Source organism: Macaca thibetana, chromosome 8, assembly GCF_024542745.1.
Source record: "Macaca thibetana thibetana isolate TM-01 chromosome 8, ASM2454274v1, whole genome shotgun sequence".
Lineage (NCBI taxonomy): Eukaryota > Metazoa > Chordata > Mammalia > Primates > Cercopithecidae > Macaca > Macaca thibetana.
The window spans coordinates 4,821,733-4,839,635 of record NC_065585.1 but is presented as its reverse complement, the minus strand read 5'-3'; the positions used below and the strand labels follow the sequence as shown (position 1 = coordinate 4,839,635).

The 17,903-nt window shown below is 45.3% G+C and overlaps 2 protein-coding genes across 8 annotated transcripts in view; one reads left to right on the top strand and one right to left on the bottom strand.

The window, feature by feature from the left end:
- Positions 1–17,903, top strand: part of CHRAC1 (chromatin accessibility complex subunit 1) — an 873,427-nt gene that overhangs the window by 733,951 nt on the left and 121,573 nt on the right. The window lies entirely within an intron of this gene.
- TRAPPC9 (trafficking protein particle complex subunit 9) overlaps positions 1–17,903 on the bottom strand; it is a 723,405-nt gene that overhangs the window by 638,043 nt on the left and 67,459 nt on the right. The window lies entirely within an intron of this gene.

Here is a 17,903-nt window from a genome sequence, read left to right as displayed (position 1 = left end):
AGCACACATTAAAAATGTTTCTTCATAAAACAAAGACCTGAGGAGACATCAAGGAGAGGGAATGCCTGGTGAGCAGTGCAGGGCACAGGCCCCAGGGCAGCGCCGGGTGGCTTGAGACCTTCCCCAGCCATGGCTGCAGGTGCAGCCCGTCCTCCTGCTGATAAAGCCCGGATTCTCTGCTACAAAGGTACTTGCTACAAATCTGAGACCTCTACTTTAAGTTCCTTTACAAAAGAAAAGAAAAGGAACAAGAGTTCATCTACACAACCGGATTTTATCAAGGTCTTTCATCAAACACAAAAACTCTTAAAACACAAGAAGACACAGAACCATGTAACTGGGTAATGAATTGCTAATAATACCATTGAAATTAGACTTAAGACTTCAGGGTTTACAAAAAGTTTTCTTTCATCCAAGACCCAACTGAATCCTCCCAACAACCCTGTAGTGGAGCAATCAGAACTTCTGTTTCTTTCTTTCTTTCTTTTTTTTTTTTTTTTTTTTTTTTTTTTTTTTTTGAGACAGAGTTTCACTCTGTCGCTCAGGCTGGAGTGCAGTGGTGCGATCTAGGCTCACTGCAACCTCTGCCTCCCAGGTTCAAGCGATTCTCCTGCCTCATCCTCCTGTGTAGCTGAGATTACAGGCGCACACCCCCATGACTGGCTAATTTTTGTACTTTCAGTAGAGACGGGATTTCACCATGTTAACCAGGCTGGTCTCAAACTCCTGACCTCAAGTGATCTGCCGGCCTCAGCCTCCCAAAGTGCTGGGATTACAGGTGTGAGCCACCGTGCCCAGCCGACAACTTCTGTTTCTTCAGCACCTACTGTATGGCAGCAGACTTAAGGTACCTGATTAACTCAATACAACCATCCTGTGAGCTGGCATATAAGGACATTAACAGCTCAGGGACACATTAATCACTGGTGCAAAATCACACAGCCAAGAAGTATCAGGGACAAGACCTGACTCTGGGCCTGGGCCCTGGTCACCACACAGCTGCCTTCAGAGAAGAAGGCAGGCAGAGCCCACTCTGCTGCTCCAGGAGCATTGCTTAAGGAAGCACTTCTCTCCCTCCTCTGCCCTGGATGATGAATGTTTCCCTGATGTTTCTGTGAGTACAGAGCCTTAGCTTGAACACCCCTCCAACTTGGGCCTCCAAACCCTCCCTCCATCCCCTCTCCTCTGCATTCACTGCCATGGCCTCGCTGGGGCCCTCGTCAGTCCTCATCTGGAAGAGGAATTGGCATTGTCTTCGTACCACTTCTCCACGTTCCTTCGCCTGTCCATACACCCATGCCAGACTAAGGCTCCTGAGACATGGCTCAGAGCCCATCACCCCAGCCACAGTTTGAGTGTTTGTGCCTCCCCAAAATTCACACGTTGAAAGCCTAGCCCCCAAGGTGATGGAATTAGGAGGTGCGGACTTTACAAAGTGATTGGGTCGGGGGGTGAAGCACTCACGAATGGAATTAGTGCCCTTATAAGAAGAGACCCTAAAGAGCTAGCTCACCTCTTCCACCATGTGAGAACACAGAGAAAAGATGGCGGTCTACGAACAAGCAAGTGGGCCCTCCCCAGACACCAAACCCGCTGGCACCTGATCATGGACTTCTAGCCTCCAGAACTGTGCACAGTACATTTCTATTGTTTATCAGCCACCCAGTCTGTGGCATTTTGTGACAGCAGCCTCATCGGACTAAGACAATCCCCATCTTGAAACCACTAGACCCCTCCAGGACTGTAAAACGGAGCCAAATGCCTTCACGGGCATGCCAGGCCCTCCTCAGTCAGGCCCAACCTGCTCTGGGAATTCGAGGCCCCACTGCCTACCTATGACCTCACCAAACTGAACAACTTTAACTCATTTGTCTGCTCATTCCGTCAACACATATTTACTGGACCCCTACTCTGTGCCAGCCACTCTGTGGTAGGGGATACAGCGGTGAACAAAACAGGCTAAGACCCCTACCCTGGGGGCCTCCATGCTAATGACGGGCGAGTCCCCTGGCTTAGAATCAGTGGGGAGGACGACAATAAATCAATGAACAAAGAAACAAAATAGCTGCTCTAAGTCCAGTGAAATACACTTTGACACAGAATCATGGGTGGAAGCGTATGAGGTGGAGTGCACCAGGTGACGCCGCCGGGGCGCACAGGCTCTCTGCTCCTGCGCTCCCTCCACAGCCACGTTTGACTCTCCCTTTGGAGCCTCGGTTCCAAGGCCACCCTCTGCAAGAAGCTCGTCCTCACACCCTTCAGCTGGAAGCTGCCGCTTCTTTCCCTAAATTCTCCTAACCATGCTGGGCTCCATAATGTCCTTTCTGTGTCTCCCGTACTATTTATGTACATGTCACATCTCTGCCACCCCCACTTTTCCTAGAGTGAAAGCTCATGCCGACGCCGACGACGTGTGAGAATCACCGTTGCTCCACCTGCTCACCAGCATATGAGGATATCAATCTTTTTTATTTTAGATGTTCTGGTGGCTTTAACTTCCATTTCCCTGAAAACTAATGATGTTGAACCTTTTTCATATGATTACTGGCTACTGGTATATCTTCCTTTGTGAAGTGCTTGTTCAAATCTTCTGACAGGTTTTAAAATTAGACCGTTTGTTTTATTACTGAGTCGTAGGAGTAATGTATATATTCTGAATGCAAGTCCTTAGTTATACACGTTTTGCAAATATTTCCTCCCAGTCTGTTGCCAATTTATTTTCCTAAGGGAGTCTTAATAAGTGAAAGCATTTCACTGTGATGTTGCTCAATTTATCAGTTTTCTCTTCTATAGTTAGTGCCCTTCTATGTCCTACTCTTAGACAACCTTTGCCCGAGGTCACAAGGATATCCTATGTTTTCATCTAGAAGTTGTGGTCTAGGTCTATGGTCCATGAATATTCAAATTTGAGTAGGACATGGCCTGTCCCTTTCCAGGAGTGCACAGTACAGCAGCAAACAGAGGCCCCAGTGCGGGAGGACAGCATCCAGGGAGGAGGTGGAGGTGGTCTGTAAAAAGGAGGCAGGGGTTGGCCGGGCACAGTGGCACACACCTGTAATCCCAGCACTTTGGGAGACCAAGGCAAGCAGATCACCTGATGTTAGGAGTTCCAGACCAGCCTGACCAACATGGAGAAACCCCGTCTCTACTAAAAAATACAAAATTAACCAGGTGTGGTGGCGCATGCCTGTAATCCCAGCTACTTGGGAGGCTGAAGCAGGAGAATTGCTTGAACCCGGGAGGCGGAGGTTGCAGTGAGCAGAGATCGTGCCACTACACTCCAGCCTGGGCAACAAGAGTGAAACTCCGTGTCAAAAAAAAGAAGAAGAAGAAGAGGTGGGGGTACTTAACACCTTTATCACAAATCTGGAAATGCCCAGACCTTCAGCTGCACCACTTTGTGCCAAACATGATAAAAGATGTTGGGGAAGAGAAGACAAATACTTATCTTAGCCAGTGCCCTTAAAGAGGCCAACATCTAAAACAAAGGTGACAGCCGGGAGGGTCACATGCCTTGGCCTCCAATGCGTTAGAACTCCCATTGATTCTCTCTAAGATGAAAGGTTGTGATACTATGATCAGTAATATATTATTTCATTCCTCTTATCATTTTAGTGTAATAAGAAATCAAATGATAAACACTATATTGCAAATGGAATTGACATCACTTCAAAGCCCTAAAACGGTTCCTTAATGGGAAAAGCTCAAGTGCAACTGCTTTTGGGCACTAGGCAGACACTTGACTAAGAAGCTGTGAGCCCAGGGAGCCTTGGGACAAAGCCATGTTTGGTCAACACAGGCACCTATGGCACAAGGAGCCAGGGAGTACAAAACGGTCCCAGGCAAAGCTAGGCCAAGATCCTCAAGAAATCTTGAGATGAAATCCCCAAACTCATTTCCAACCTGCTGCTCTTTTAGGGAATATTAATCGGCACATCTTTGTTCTAATCTTTCTACAGGCTGCACAGTCACGAAGTCCGAGTTCAGGGCCCAGATGTTTATGTGAGGTTCCAACGGAAGTGGCTCCAAGACTCCTCAAGACAAGGAGGTTTACTCACAAGGCAGACTCTGGGGGATCCGAATATTAATTCACTACTCCATTTCCAAGTAGAAAGTAAGTTTAGACCTGCTTTATTCTGTTAACAAGAAATAAAGTGATAACATCAGAGGGAAACTCCAGACACAGGACTGTCTCTGGCAGGATGGAGAGGGAGGAATACAGCCTGGAGCTGTAAAGTCCTGAGTTCCAGGGCCACATCTGCATTATCCCTAAGAAATAGGGATCATCAAATCTAATTACAGTTGTTGAAAAGACTCAATAAAATAATGCGAACACTAAGCATAAGCCTAAAACTCTCGGTGAGTGTTCAAGAAACAGAACTATCACTGTTAGTTAATGCCTTTGAAACCACAGGTTCTAACCCCAAGTTAACCAGCCACAGATGCTCAGAAAATGCCTTAATCCTCATTAGCCTTCTCAAACGTGGGCACTTGCAGTGACTAGAAGAACAAGGCGTGACAGATGCATAGGGGCAGCCTGGTGGCAGCACTCAAGTAAGTGATGACCGTGGAAGAATGCAGGATGGGAAACAGTGGGCCCCACACAGTCCCAGGTTTGGAAAACACACTCTGCTTCTCTCACCAGCTATTTCCAGCCATAATTACCCGGAGAGAAAAGACGTCTTCAAAATTATACAAACTTTCCATTTAGTTCTATCAAAAAAGTTTGGAAAAAACCTAACTTACTTTCTTACATCCCGGAATAGGAATATGAGGCATGCACCAAGGATTTTCCTTTAAAAAGCATCTGCCTAAAGTAATTGGATCCATTTTCAGTTTTAATCATTCAAAGGTAAGAAAGAAAACAAAACAAAAACTTCAATAAGACCCTATCCATCAAAAATTAATGAAGTAGTAGAGGAGATAGGCCCATAAAGAATCACAGTATTGGGGCCAGGCAATGTGGCTCATGCCTGTAATCTCAGTACTTTGGGAGGCTGAGGCAGGCGGATCACCTGAGGTCAGGAGTTCAAGACCAGCCTGGCCAACACAGTGAAACCCCATCTCAACTAAAAATACAAAAATTAGCCAGGAGTGATGGTGGGTGCCTACAGTCCCAGCTACTCGGGAGGCTGAGGCAGGAGAATCACTTGAACCCGGGAGGTAGAAGTTGCAGTGAGCCAAGATCGCGCCACTGCACTCCAGCACAAGAGCAAGGCTCCATCTCAAAAAAAAAAAAGAATCAGTGTTGGGAAGAAGATGGACAGAGAGATGGCTGAAACAGGGATGCTGTGCCCTATGCCTTGGACAGGTACCTGGAAGGTTCCTAGACTACCAGGTGTACCCACCACGTGCTAGAGGAAGGATACTTTGTAAACAGTCAGTGCCCTTGGTAAATGCACCATCCAAAAGAGATGGCCAAGCAAAGGCCACACTTGACCCCTGATCACCCTAGTTCCAGCCTTTGATTCACTCTTGGATAACCTGAAAAACCCACTCCTTCAAGAAATACTTCAAGAAAGGCTTCAAGAAATACTGCCTACTTTTACTATCTTTGGGTTTAGTGAGCAAGCGTGTTCATGTGTACTTTAAAGATGATTTGAACTCTGACTACAGCTTTTCTCCACATTCATCTTTCCATGCCAGATTTTTTTTTTTTTTTTTTGAGACAGAGTTTCACTCTTCTTGCCCAAGCTGGAGTGTAATGGCATGATCTGGGCTCACTGCAACCTCCGCCTCCCAGGTTCAAGCAATTCTCCTGCCTCAGCCTCCTGAGTAGCTGGGATTACAGGTGCCTGATACCACACCTGGCTAATTTTTGTATTTTTAGTAGAAGAGGGGTTTTGGCATGTTGGCTAACCTGGTCTCAAACTCCTGACCTCAGGTGATCTGCCCGCCTTAGCCTCCCAAAGTGCTGGGATTACAGGTGTGAGTCACCACATCCAGCCAAGTTCTGAGTTTCTCTAAGTCTGTTCTCCATAAAATCTAGTCCCTCCAATGACAACTCATGGAGCCTGAAATTAAAAACCAATTAAATAAGACCATACACAGCTAAAACGTCACCCACCCCCATCACTGCTTTCCTGAACTCCTCTCCTGCCTGTCCAAAATAGACTAATGCCTTCAGCACTACACTCACAAAACACTGCAGATCTGTCTCCTCAAACAGAAAGAGCTCTCTGCAGAAGGAGACCATTCGTATTCCCCTCTGAATTCCCAGCACATCGTGGTGACAACAGATATGACTGTCATTATAGTTTCTTTCCTATAAAAACACTTTGGGCCAGCCTGGCCAACATGGTGAAACCCCGTCTCTACTAAAAATACAAAAATTAGACAGACACGGTGGAGCGTGCCTATAATCCCAGCTACTTGGGAAGTTGAGGCAGGTGAATCACTTGAACCCAGGGGGCAGAGGTTGCAGTGAGCCACGATCATGCCACTGCACTTGAGCATGAGTGACAAAGCAAGACTCCATCTCAAAAAAAAAAAAAAACAAATACTTTGGGATACTTAAATGAGACCTTGGGAGAGAGACAAAAGTAGTATGTTTGGGGTCTAACATCTCTATCCATGAACCGTTTTTATATTTTCTGTTCACTGATTCATTCAGAACATAGCTTCTCACTCCAGAAGGATTTCTGTTTTTCTGCCAGGAGTTTGTGGTCACTCTTATGCCAGGACAACTTTAAAATAAACCCTCTTTGGATTGGTTTTATTTCCTTCCGTAATGCTTAATACTGAGCGTCAACTTGATGGAATTGAAGGATGCAAAGTATTGATTCTGAGTGTGTCTGTGAGGGTGCTGCCAACGGAGATTAACATTTGAGTCAGTGGGCTAGGAAAGGCAGACCCACCCTTCATCTGCTGCCAGCGCACTTAAGAATATAAGAAGACAGAAAAATATGAAAAGACGAGATTGGCCCAGCCTCCCAGCCTACATCTTTCTCCCATGCTAGATGCTTTCCCCCCTAGAACATCGGACTCCCAGTTCTTCAGTTTTGGGACTGGGACTGGCTCTCCTCGCTCCTCAGCTTGCAGACGGCCTATTGTGGAAGCTTATAATCACGTGAGTTAATACTTAATAAGCTCCCCCTTATATACATATATATCCTATCAGTCCTGTCCCTCTAGAGAACCCTAACACACCTTCCAACAAGATCAAGTTTCCTTATCTTCTTACTTTAAGGACTGAGATACTTTCTATTTCATTCTTTTACTAAGCGTGTCGTTTGGGGGATCTTGGCTTTACACATGGGTCTGCCATCCAGCTCCCAAGTCTGGGCAGGTCTAAGGTTTATTTCCTATCCTCCTATGTGAGCACTGAAAGCTGTTACCACAGCTAGGCAGGGCATTCTCTGCCTTCCAAGGCCCACTGACTTTCAGAATTCCTGCTTTTGGGAAAAGGATTTCCTTTTCCTTCTTAACAATGAGCTATGCATTTTGAAAGATGCTAGGGATGGGAATGGTGGGATTTTTATTTCTTCATCAGAATTTTAAGGAACTTGTGCTGAGAGTTTTTGGACCACTACATTGCCAAAACAAAAATCACTAGGTATTTTCCAAACTTAAATATTATTTGAAATTTTTCTTTTCTTTTTAACTATTAACATACTTCTTTTTTTTTTTCCATTAAAAAACATTGCTCAGTCCATGGCCCAGCCTGGTGTTCGGGGCCACAGGGCCTGCCCAGTGCTGGATTTTATCAGGGCGGCATGGTGCTGAGGTCCGAGGCAGGCCTGGCACTCACGTTGCTCTCCTTTCCCTGGTGGAGGTCGTCTCCCTCCATGCTGTGCTGCCTGGGGCCGGAGGAGGCTGACTTCGGTGGTGCAAGGCTGTCCTTCCCATCCTCTTGCATGCACCTTTTCTTATTTATGTGCGAGCCCTGGGTGTAGCTGTGGTCTCCTGTCTGGTTTCCTGGGTGTGGCTGTGGTCTCCTGCCTGGTTTCCTGGGTGTGGCTGTGGTCTCCTGCCTGGTTTCCTGGGTGTGGCTGTGGTCTCCTGCCTGGTTTCCTGGCTCCTGTGAAGGTGTGTGTGTGGATGGTTGTCAGGTTGTTTCTTCAGGTGGGCAAGTGCCAAAAGGTCCTACTCTGCCATCCTGCTCACATCACACCTCCCCTAAGAGAATTAATATCAGCCCCAAATCTTCACATTATACATGACACATTTAAGGTGAAACACATACAGGAAAGAAATACTAGAATAAATCACTTGTCCCCATATATTGTTTGCTTTATAAAAGAAGTATTTATTGTAATTAAATTGGTATAAAAAGAAAAAAGTAAGCCACCAACTAAAATGAAGCCTTGAAGGGACATACAAAATTAAGAAAGGGGGCCAGGCGCGGTAGCTCACGCCTGTAATCCCAGCACTTTGGGAGGCCAAGGCGGACAGATCACGAGGTCAGGAGATTGAGACCATCCTGGTTAACACGGTGAAACCCCGTCTCTACTAAAAACACAAAAAATTAGCCGGGCGTGGTGGCAGGCGCCTGTAGTCCCAGCTACTTGGGAGGCTGAGGCAGGAGAATAGCGTGAACCCAGGAGGCAGAGCTTGCAGTGAGCCGAGATCACGCCACTGCACTCCAGCCTGGTGACAGGGCAAGACTCTGTCTCAAAAAAAAAAAAAAAAAAGAAAAGAAAAGAAAAGAAAGGGATGAAGCCAAAAAATGAGAAGACAATCTATAAGCTTAATAAAACCCATATCCTACGGATGAAATTACTGATTCCTAGAACACCTAATCTAAACATGACAGTAACATAAGATGCCTTTCTTATTAGGAAATGGCCAAGATAAAAAATAATCAATTAAAACAAAAAAATTAAATTCTAAGTTTTGCCTGCCAACTAAATTTGTCTCCTTCCTGGAAAAAAGGAAGATTTGCTGGTTCTTTATTGTAGGTATCTCATGTTCATGGATTGGAAGACCATATTGTTAAGATGGCAAAATACCTCAAATTGATCCACAGACTCAATGCAACCTCTATCAAAATCCCAGCTGGCTTCTTTGGAGAAATTGACAAGCTTATGCCAAAATTCACATAGAAGTACAAGGGACCCAGAATAGCCAGAACAATCTTCAAAAAGAACGAAGTTGGAGGAGACACACTTCCCAACTTCAAAACTTACTACAAAGCTATAATAACCAAGATAGTGTGGTACTGGCATAAGTACCACATAAGATCAATGGAATAGAATTAAGAGTCCAGAAAAAAAAAAAGAATTACAATCAACTAATTTTCCACAAGAGTGCCAATGGGGAAAGAATTGTCTTTACAACAAATGCTGCTGGGACAACTGGATATTCATATATAAATGAATAAAGTTAGCCCAGGAGTGGTGGCTCACGCGTGTAATCCCAGCACTTTGGGAGGCCGGGTGGATGGATTGTCTGAGGTCGGGAGTTCAAGATCAGCCCGGCCAACCCAGTGAAACCCATCTCTACTAAACACAGAAAAAAAGTAGCCGGGTGTGGTGGCGGGCGCCTGTAATCCCAGCTACTCAGGAGGCTGAGGCAGGAGAATCACTTGAACCCGGGAGGCGGGGGCTGCAGTGAGCCAAGATCGCACCATTGCACTCCAGCCTGGGTGACAAAGAGAGACTTCGTCTCAAAAAAAAAAAAAAAAAAAAAAAGAATGAAAAGAATAAAGTTGGACCCTCTAACTCACATGATGAACAAAAATTAACTCAAAATGGGTCACAGACCTAAATGTAAAAACTAACCCTATAAAGTTCCTAAAAGAAAACAATAAATCTTCATTATCTTGGGTTAGCAATTTTTTTAAATATATAACACCAAAGACACATGATGAAAAAATAAATAAATTAGACTTCACCAAAATTAGAAACTTTTGTGCTGCCAAGGACACCATCAAGAAAGTGAAATGGGGCGAGCATGGTAGTTCATGCCTGAAATCCTAGCAATCTGGGAGGCCGAGGCAGATGGATCACTTGAGGCCAGGAGTTCAAGACCAGCCTGGCCAACATGATAAAACCCTCTTACTAAAAATACAAAAATGAGCTGTGTGTGGTGGTGTATGCCTGTAAACCCAGCTACTTGGGAGGCTGAGGCAGGGGAATTGCTTGAACCCGGGAGGCGGAGGTTGCAGTGAGCCGAGATTATGCCACTGCACTCCAGACTGGGCAACAGAGCAAGACTCTGTCTCAAAAAAAAAAAAAAAAAAAAAAAACTTGACAAAGTTTGAATGGATATACATGTGGCCAGGGAAATGTGAATCAAAACCAAAATGAGACATCACTTCATGCCCACTAGAATGGCTCTCATCAAAAGATGGACAATAACAAGTGTTGATGAGAATATGGAGAAACTAGAACCTTCAGACATTGCTGGTAGAAATGTAAAATGGCACAGCTGCTTTGGAAAAGTTTGACATTTCCTCAAAAAGTTAAACCCAGCAATTTCACTCCGAAATATATACCCAAGAGAACTGAAAATACGTGTTCCCACAAACACTTGTACATTCCCACAAAACTTTTTTCCCACAAAATACATGAGTGTTGATTGCAGCATTATTCTTAATAGCCAAAGAGTGGAAACAACCTAATGTCCATCAACCAACGCATGGATAAATAAAACATTTATCTCCACACAGCGGATACTACGTGACCATAGAAGGAATGAAGGACTGATACGTGCTACAACACGGATGAGCCATGAAAACATGACGCTAAGTGAGTAATCTAGACACAGAAGGACAAACATTGCTCTTGTCGCCCAGACTGGAGTGCAATGGCACGATCTTGGCTCACTGCAACCTGGCCTCCCAGGTTCAAGCAATTATCCTGCCTCAGCCTCCCAAGTAGCTGGGATTACAGGCATGCGCTACCACGCCCGGTTAATTCTATATTTTTAGTAGAGACGGGGTTTCTACATGTTGGTCAGGCTGGTCTCAAACTCCTAACCTCAGGTGATCTGTCCGCCTCGGCCTCCCAAAGTGCTGGTATTACAGGCATGAGCCACCGCACCTGGCTAACACTGCCCTTTTAGGTGAAGGGCATGTAAGTGTTCACTGGACTACTCCTGCAGCTTTTCTGAAGGTTTGAAGTCTTTCCAAGTAAAAATAAAGTATATTATACATTACAAATATAAAATAATAAAAGCAATCCCTTATGGGGAGGTTTTACGGATTAAATGCAGACACGGGTGTGCACACCCACCAATAGGTCACTGCTGTCACGGCTGCTCAGGCAAGTGGTGCTGACGCTGGTGAGTGCCACAGGATGCAGCATGAGTCATAGCTAACTCCACTTCATGCATCCGACAAACATTAATAAGTGCCTGGTCTATGACAAGTATTTTGCTTCGCACAGTGGCTAAAAAAATTAATAAGATACAGTCCCCACTCTAGAATCTGCATGCATTACCAAACTTTCCTATTAAAAATGTATCACTTTAATATTCAGCTCAGCTCTAAGGTAACCCCTAAGGTAAAGAGCTTAGAATTTCTAAAAGCAGTGAGTGTCTGTAATACGCTCTGTTTATGCATTTATTTACATTCTGCCTCATTCTAAAAAAGGATCTAAAATCAAATTTTTAAACACATACAATTTAACAACAATAACCAAAAAAAAAAAAAAAAAGATAAAAATCAGTCTAAAGAGAAAATGAGAATTCTAGTTAAAGGAAACCAGGGGAAGGTTAAATCACAAAAATGTCTGCCATGAAGTAGGTGTAATTATTAAGGGTAAGCTAGAGACTCAGCTCTAAGGCTCCTAACAGCTAAAGCAAAAAAATAAAGATGAAGGCCGGGCGTGGTGGCTCATGCCTGTAATGCCAGCACTTTGGGAGGCCAAGTCAAGTGAATCATTTGAGGTTGGGGGTTCAAGACCAGCCTTCATCATGGCCAACATGATGAAACCCCGTTTGTATTAAAAATACAAAAATTATCCAGGCAGTAGTGGTGGGTGCCAGTAACCCCAGCTACCTGTGAGGCTGAGGTAGGAGAATTGCTTGAGCCTGGGAGGCAGAAGTTGCGGTGAGAGGAGATCCGGCCACTGCACTCCAGTCTGGGGAAGAAAGTGAGACCCTGTCTCTAAATAAATAAATAAATAGAAAGGGATAAATATCAACGCCCATGAAATAAGTATTTGCACCAACTGCAGGCATGTCCCCATGCGGGAAGCTGTGAAGCACCATTCTCATCCTGGAGCACCATTCTCAATGCCTTCCTGGGTTAAACAGAACAACCCACAGCACAGATATGGGACTCATTCTCCAGGCTCTGGCTTTTCCTTTATTTTAGTCCTCTCCCTCTTTCACCACTTTCTGGGCTTCAAATGGAGATCTGAAACTCCAACCTAAGGACTGGGTCAAAGATTCCCACCGCTTTGCAGGCAGCTGCCATCCACAGCCCAGCAGGGCATCAGAGGCCCACCTGGCTTGCTCCTATCTCTGCAGCTTTGACTACTCACTCAAGAGAGATTTCCTTACATGCCTCTTTCTCTCTTCTAAAGACAAGGTGCTATACACCAGACTCTTGTTCATTCAGAAATGTCTCAGTTCCCTCTCTCTCCTTTTCTATCTCTAATAAGGAACTTGACTTTCCTCCTTCCCCATCCAACAGCTTCTTTGTGAGAACTATGAATTCCTCACAAACCATCTCTGAAAGCCACGCACCCTGCTGGCTAGACTGAACTGTTTCAGTCATAGCTAAGCTGCATTCCTACTACTTTCCCCCTTCTAGCTTAAAAAGCCTTTCCTAAATCTCCCCGTGCCTCTGATTTTCAGCTTAAATTGACATAAAGTTCTGAGGTTGCAATTATTATGTGCATAGCTAGCGGGCTTTTCCTGGGTTTCCTTAGCAACAGCTTCATTAAGGAACTGCATCAAAAATTTTAAAGAGGCTATTCTTACATCTGAACAGAGTAGCCTGCATAAAATTTGAATGGCTTTGAAGAGAAAATTAACCAGGAACAAAGAGGTGGCAGGTCTTAGTCAGCAGTATCATAAGCCAAAATGTTTTCAAATGGCTCAAAATCATTCCTGAATATTTGGTTTGTGGGAGGCAAAGGGTGTTAGATTCAGTGTGCATTAATCCTAGAGTATGTTCTCTAATCTGGTAAAGTCAGATTATTTTCTAGTTTTTCAAACAATTCCTTACTACCACTTTCTCTTACTGTCACTTGCCATTTTTGACTAATTAAGAATTAAGAAAGTGACCCAGGCGCGGTGGCTCACGCCTGTAATCCCAGCCCTCTGGGAGGCTGAGGCAGGTGGATCACCTGAGGTCGGGAGTTCAAGACCAGCCTGACCAACATGGAAAAACCCCGTCTCTAATAAAAATACAAAATTAGCCAGGTGTGGTGGCGGATGCCTGTAATCCCAGCTACTCGGGAGGCTGAGGCAGGAGAATCACTTGAACCCAGGAGGCGGAGGTTGCAGTGAGCCGAGATTTTGCCATTGCACTCCAGCCTGGGCAACAACAGCGAAACTCCGTCTCAAAAAAAAAAAAAAAAGAATTAAGGAAGTGAGTCAGGCATGGTGGCTCACGCCTGTAATCCCAGCTCTTTGACAGGCTGAGGCGGGCGGATTTAGGTCAGGAGTTTGAGACCAGCCTGGCCAACATGGTGAAACTCCATCTCTACCAAAAATACAAAAATTAGCTGGTGTGATGAGGGCACTTGTAATCCCAGCTACTTGGGAGGCTGAGGGAGGAGAATCGCCTGAACCCAAGAGGCAGAGGTTGCAGTGAGCCAAGATCACACCACTGCACTCCAGCCTGGGCTAAAAGAGCGAAACTCTGTCTTAAAAAAGAAAAGAATTAAGAATTAAGAAAGTGAATTTCAACCATTTGGGTAGTTTGGGGGAAACTACCTGATGTGGTACATAGAGCCTGGATTTTAGAACCCAAATGGTTTAAATACCAATGGTGGTATCTACAAGACAATCCTGGATACACGGCAAATTCCTCTCCTCAATTTCTCAACCTTAAAATGGAGTGTAATAAACTACTTTGCAAAGTTGTTGTGATGATTATGGCCAATATCTGAAAAGAATCTAGCTAAACGCATGCAACAAGCTGGCTGCTTAATCACTCGTATTATCAATGAGTTTCCGCTTATCCAATAATGGAGAGGCTCTGCTTTTTCATCCTTTCTGTGTGCCAACAGAGCTTATTTTACAAGATTAATACTGCAAGAGCAGGCCTGACTAGAAAATTCCCCAGGTCTACAAGGCAGAGCATGTTCTTTTCCTTGGATCAAATTTACAATTATCTATGTTTATGTTTATCTGCTCAGTACCCATTTCCCCCTCTAGACCTGAAGCTCAGTCAGTGCGAGACCACTGAACACTCAAGGCTAGCAGATGACTGACATAGCGCCGAGTGCCTGGCCTTTAGTGTGGAACATGTGAGTGAGGCCAGGAAAGAGAGAACCAGCACGCCTCCCAGAGGCCCTTCCCCTCTGAAATTATGGGCTGGCTTTGGACAAGCTGTACAACCTTTCCTTAGCCTGAGATTTCTCCTCTACAACCAAGAATAACTGTACTGGAAACACAGAATTATAAGGATTAAAGAAAATACCCAAATTCACAAGCCTGTAAACTGTCTGTTAATGGGTCCTCAACAAACAGGAGCTGCCTGCATCCCTTTGATACAACCAGCGAGGCGTGAGGCAGACATGTTTGCTGAATGCTTTCTAAAAGCCAAGCACACTGCTTAGCCCTTTATATGCATTATTCTATCATTTACAACTTACAGCAACTCTAGAAAGAAGGGCATATCATCATGCCTATTTCATTTTATTTTGTTTTTTTTTTTTTAGATGTAGTTTTGCTCTTGTCACTCAGGCTGGAGTGCAGTGGTGCCATCTCAGCTCACTGCAACCTCCACCTCCTGGGTTTAAGTGATTTGCCTGCCTCAGCCTCCCGAGTAGCTGGGATTACAGGTGTCCAACACCACACCCAGCTATCATTCCCATTTTATAGACTTGGAAACAGGCTAATGAGGTTACATAACTATTCCAGGTCGCACAGTGAGGAAATGGCAACTTCAACCTAAATCTGGGGGGCCAAAGTCCACGCTTCTTCCACCTCACCTCTACCTCACTATTTGCCTGTAAAATCCACATGTCCGACCCATAAATGTATAGGTAGACAGTTATTAAATGAGGTGTTTGCTGCCATTTGTGAATTATCTTACAGAGATAATTATCATAAGCCACTCACCTAAACAACTAAAGAAAAGACAGGTCAATCCGTATCCCTGCACACAAAGAGAAGGAACTCAGCAGTGAATTCCGTAAAACGAAAAAAATCCTTTCCAATGCCACTAAATCCAGATGTATTATTTATCAGTTTTTATATTTGCACAGGGATTCTTAAAGCAGAAGGAACCTGCAATAATTATATCTCGGTTCCTTTCAAAATTTCCACATTAGCCAAAGTCATTTCCAGGAATAGATACAACTCATCAATTCTACAATGGAACATACTTGATGAAGAACCAAAAGCTTGTTCTATTTCAGAAAAACTACAGACCCTTCTTCTTTATTGTTCTTATAAAATCCCACCAGAACTCATTATCTTGCTGCCTGCTCATCTGGCAAACAAACATGGAGATAAGTCAACTCAAGCCAAGCCTCGTGCTAGGGAAAACTCACAGGGCCAGGGAACCACATCTGCACTGTCCCCACCCGCCGAGCACTGGAGAGCGCTGTTCCCCTTCCCGCGTGTCTTTGCTGACCTCTAGTGGTCCACAGGAAGAAAGAGCAAACAGCAAAAGGACAGGCTGCTCCAAAGAACAAAATGTCCTCACATTTTAAGTGAAAACATTTTATTTTATGAAATGTGTGTTTCTATACCCACCAGTGAAAACGGATTCCCAGCAAGCCCAATTTGGCAGCATTAACTTGCAAAGGCAACTCCAGTTGTTAAGGGCAAGTCAGTCTCAAAGCCCTGCCCCCGGCTGCCAACCAAATTGTCTGCAATTCCACTGCTTCAGGCCTTCGGAGGGTCCGTTTAAAAGCACGGTCCACCCTCCACTGTCACAAATACATGTCTCTTTACACCCTCCAATCTGATCATAACACTTGCCCATCGCAGAGTCACTTTATGGGGCAGGCACCAAGACAGTACTGGGCAGGAGGTGTCAAAGCCAGTCCTTCCAGTGACCACATGAGCTTGTTATCCTGTCTTGTTGCAGACCATAACATTAAGAGGCAGAGACACCGAGTGACTGTCCTCAAGGTTACGCAGCTAACAGGTGGTAACGCAAGGGTGTGAACCTGAGCCCATCTGACAGCTCGACTCCACTGCAACTCCCAGCTTGGATTCTTCCAGAGATTCTCTCTTGACCACCTGATAACTTTTATGCAAGACCTACAACAGGAACTGACCGCAGCCTGCGTCGGGGCCTCTCTTCTCCACATTGTCCCTCACAAACAAAACTGCTCTGACCCCCAAGTGACTTCTGTGCTCAGAGCTCACACCCAGCCACATGTTTACACCCAGTCTCTCTGCTCAGAGGCTCCTCAGCCCCACTCTGCTGGGTACTTTTCAGTCTCCTCGGAGAGCACCTCCTCCAGGAAGCCCTCCACCCTCAGCACTTAGAGCATCAAGCTCTGGAGCAGGGACCACATCCTCATTGGCCCTGCAAATCTGTGGCCCGGCACAGTGCTGAACCCCTCCGAGGTCCCCTGAAAAGCGTGTCAAATGAGAGGTATGATCCAGATGTTGGTTCATTTGCCCGGAATCACCGGGGAGAATACCTCCCCTTGGGCGCCCAGGTAACTGAAGCTTCCACTTTGAAATGTCAGGTTCCCGCTTCTGCCCATCTTTACCAGAAACTTCAATATAAACTGAAAGATATGGACCTCTTCCTAATGCTCTCCTGATGACACACTGCACCAATAGTGGCGCTGTTTCCCTTACACAATGTGGCCTACAGCTTTGAGGGACTGTGTTGTCGTTTGTTTTTTACTTGGTTTACGGGCTTTACTCTGTTCTGGTCTCTCCCTTTGGTGTGATGCTGACACTTGCCACTTTGGCTTATCGGCCTCCCTGCCAATGTCTCATCTAGGAAATTAGCCAAGATGAGGGGTCCGAGGGGCAGTAAATACACTTTACAGAAGAGGGAACTGAGGCACACAGAGGTTAAACATCTTGCCAAGGCAAGTGAAGCTGGAATGACGACCCCAGCAGTCTGTACCCAGTCTGTGTGCTCAACTCTCATGCTAAACGCCTCTCTTTTTATAGACTATGGCTATAAACATTATAAAGTACCAAAATATGGACCAACTCTGAGATGGTGGTGAACTGTTATTTTGTTTCTACTTAGGTTATTTGCTTTTCATTGAAAAAAAATAAGAATCTCTGTAGTCAGTATGGCAACATTTCAACATATTAAATCTGGATGATAGAGGCATGAGTGTCTTATATATTAGTCACACATTTTGTGTGTCCAAAAGAGAAACTGATTTGAAAGTCTCTCTCCTCTCTCCTCCACCCCCTGCCCTCTCGCCTGAGCCCCCAGACCCACACCTCTCTCGTTATGTGCACAGCTGAACCTCTCCTCTTTCCCTCCACCACTGCCTTGCAGCTTGCCCTCCTCGGAGCCCAGCCTGACCATCAGGCACCTAATGGAGGAATACTGCATTCCAGCCGACCCACAGCCGGCCACTGACCCTTTCCACGTAGACCCCCAAGCACGTTTCCAGTGGGCTGGCCTTCCCGCCAACAGCCCCAGTCCTTTGGGGAAGCTGTCAGCACTGCTCGCCTGGGCTCCCCAAGGGCCTCTGCAATGGGCCCCCTCCCTCTCTCTCCCTCCACTCCATACAAATCTGGTTGCATCAGTCCCTGATGTTAGGACCTTGCTTTTTTTTTTCTTTTTCCTTTTTTTTTTTTTTTTTTTTTTTTGAGACAGAGTCTGGCTCTGTCGCCCAGGC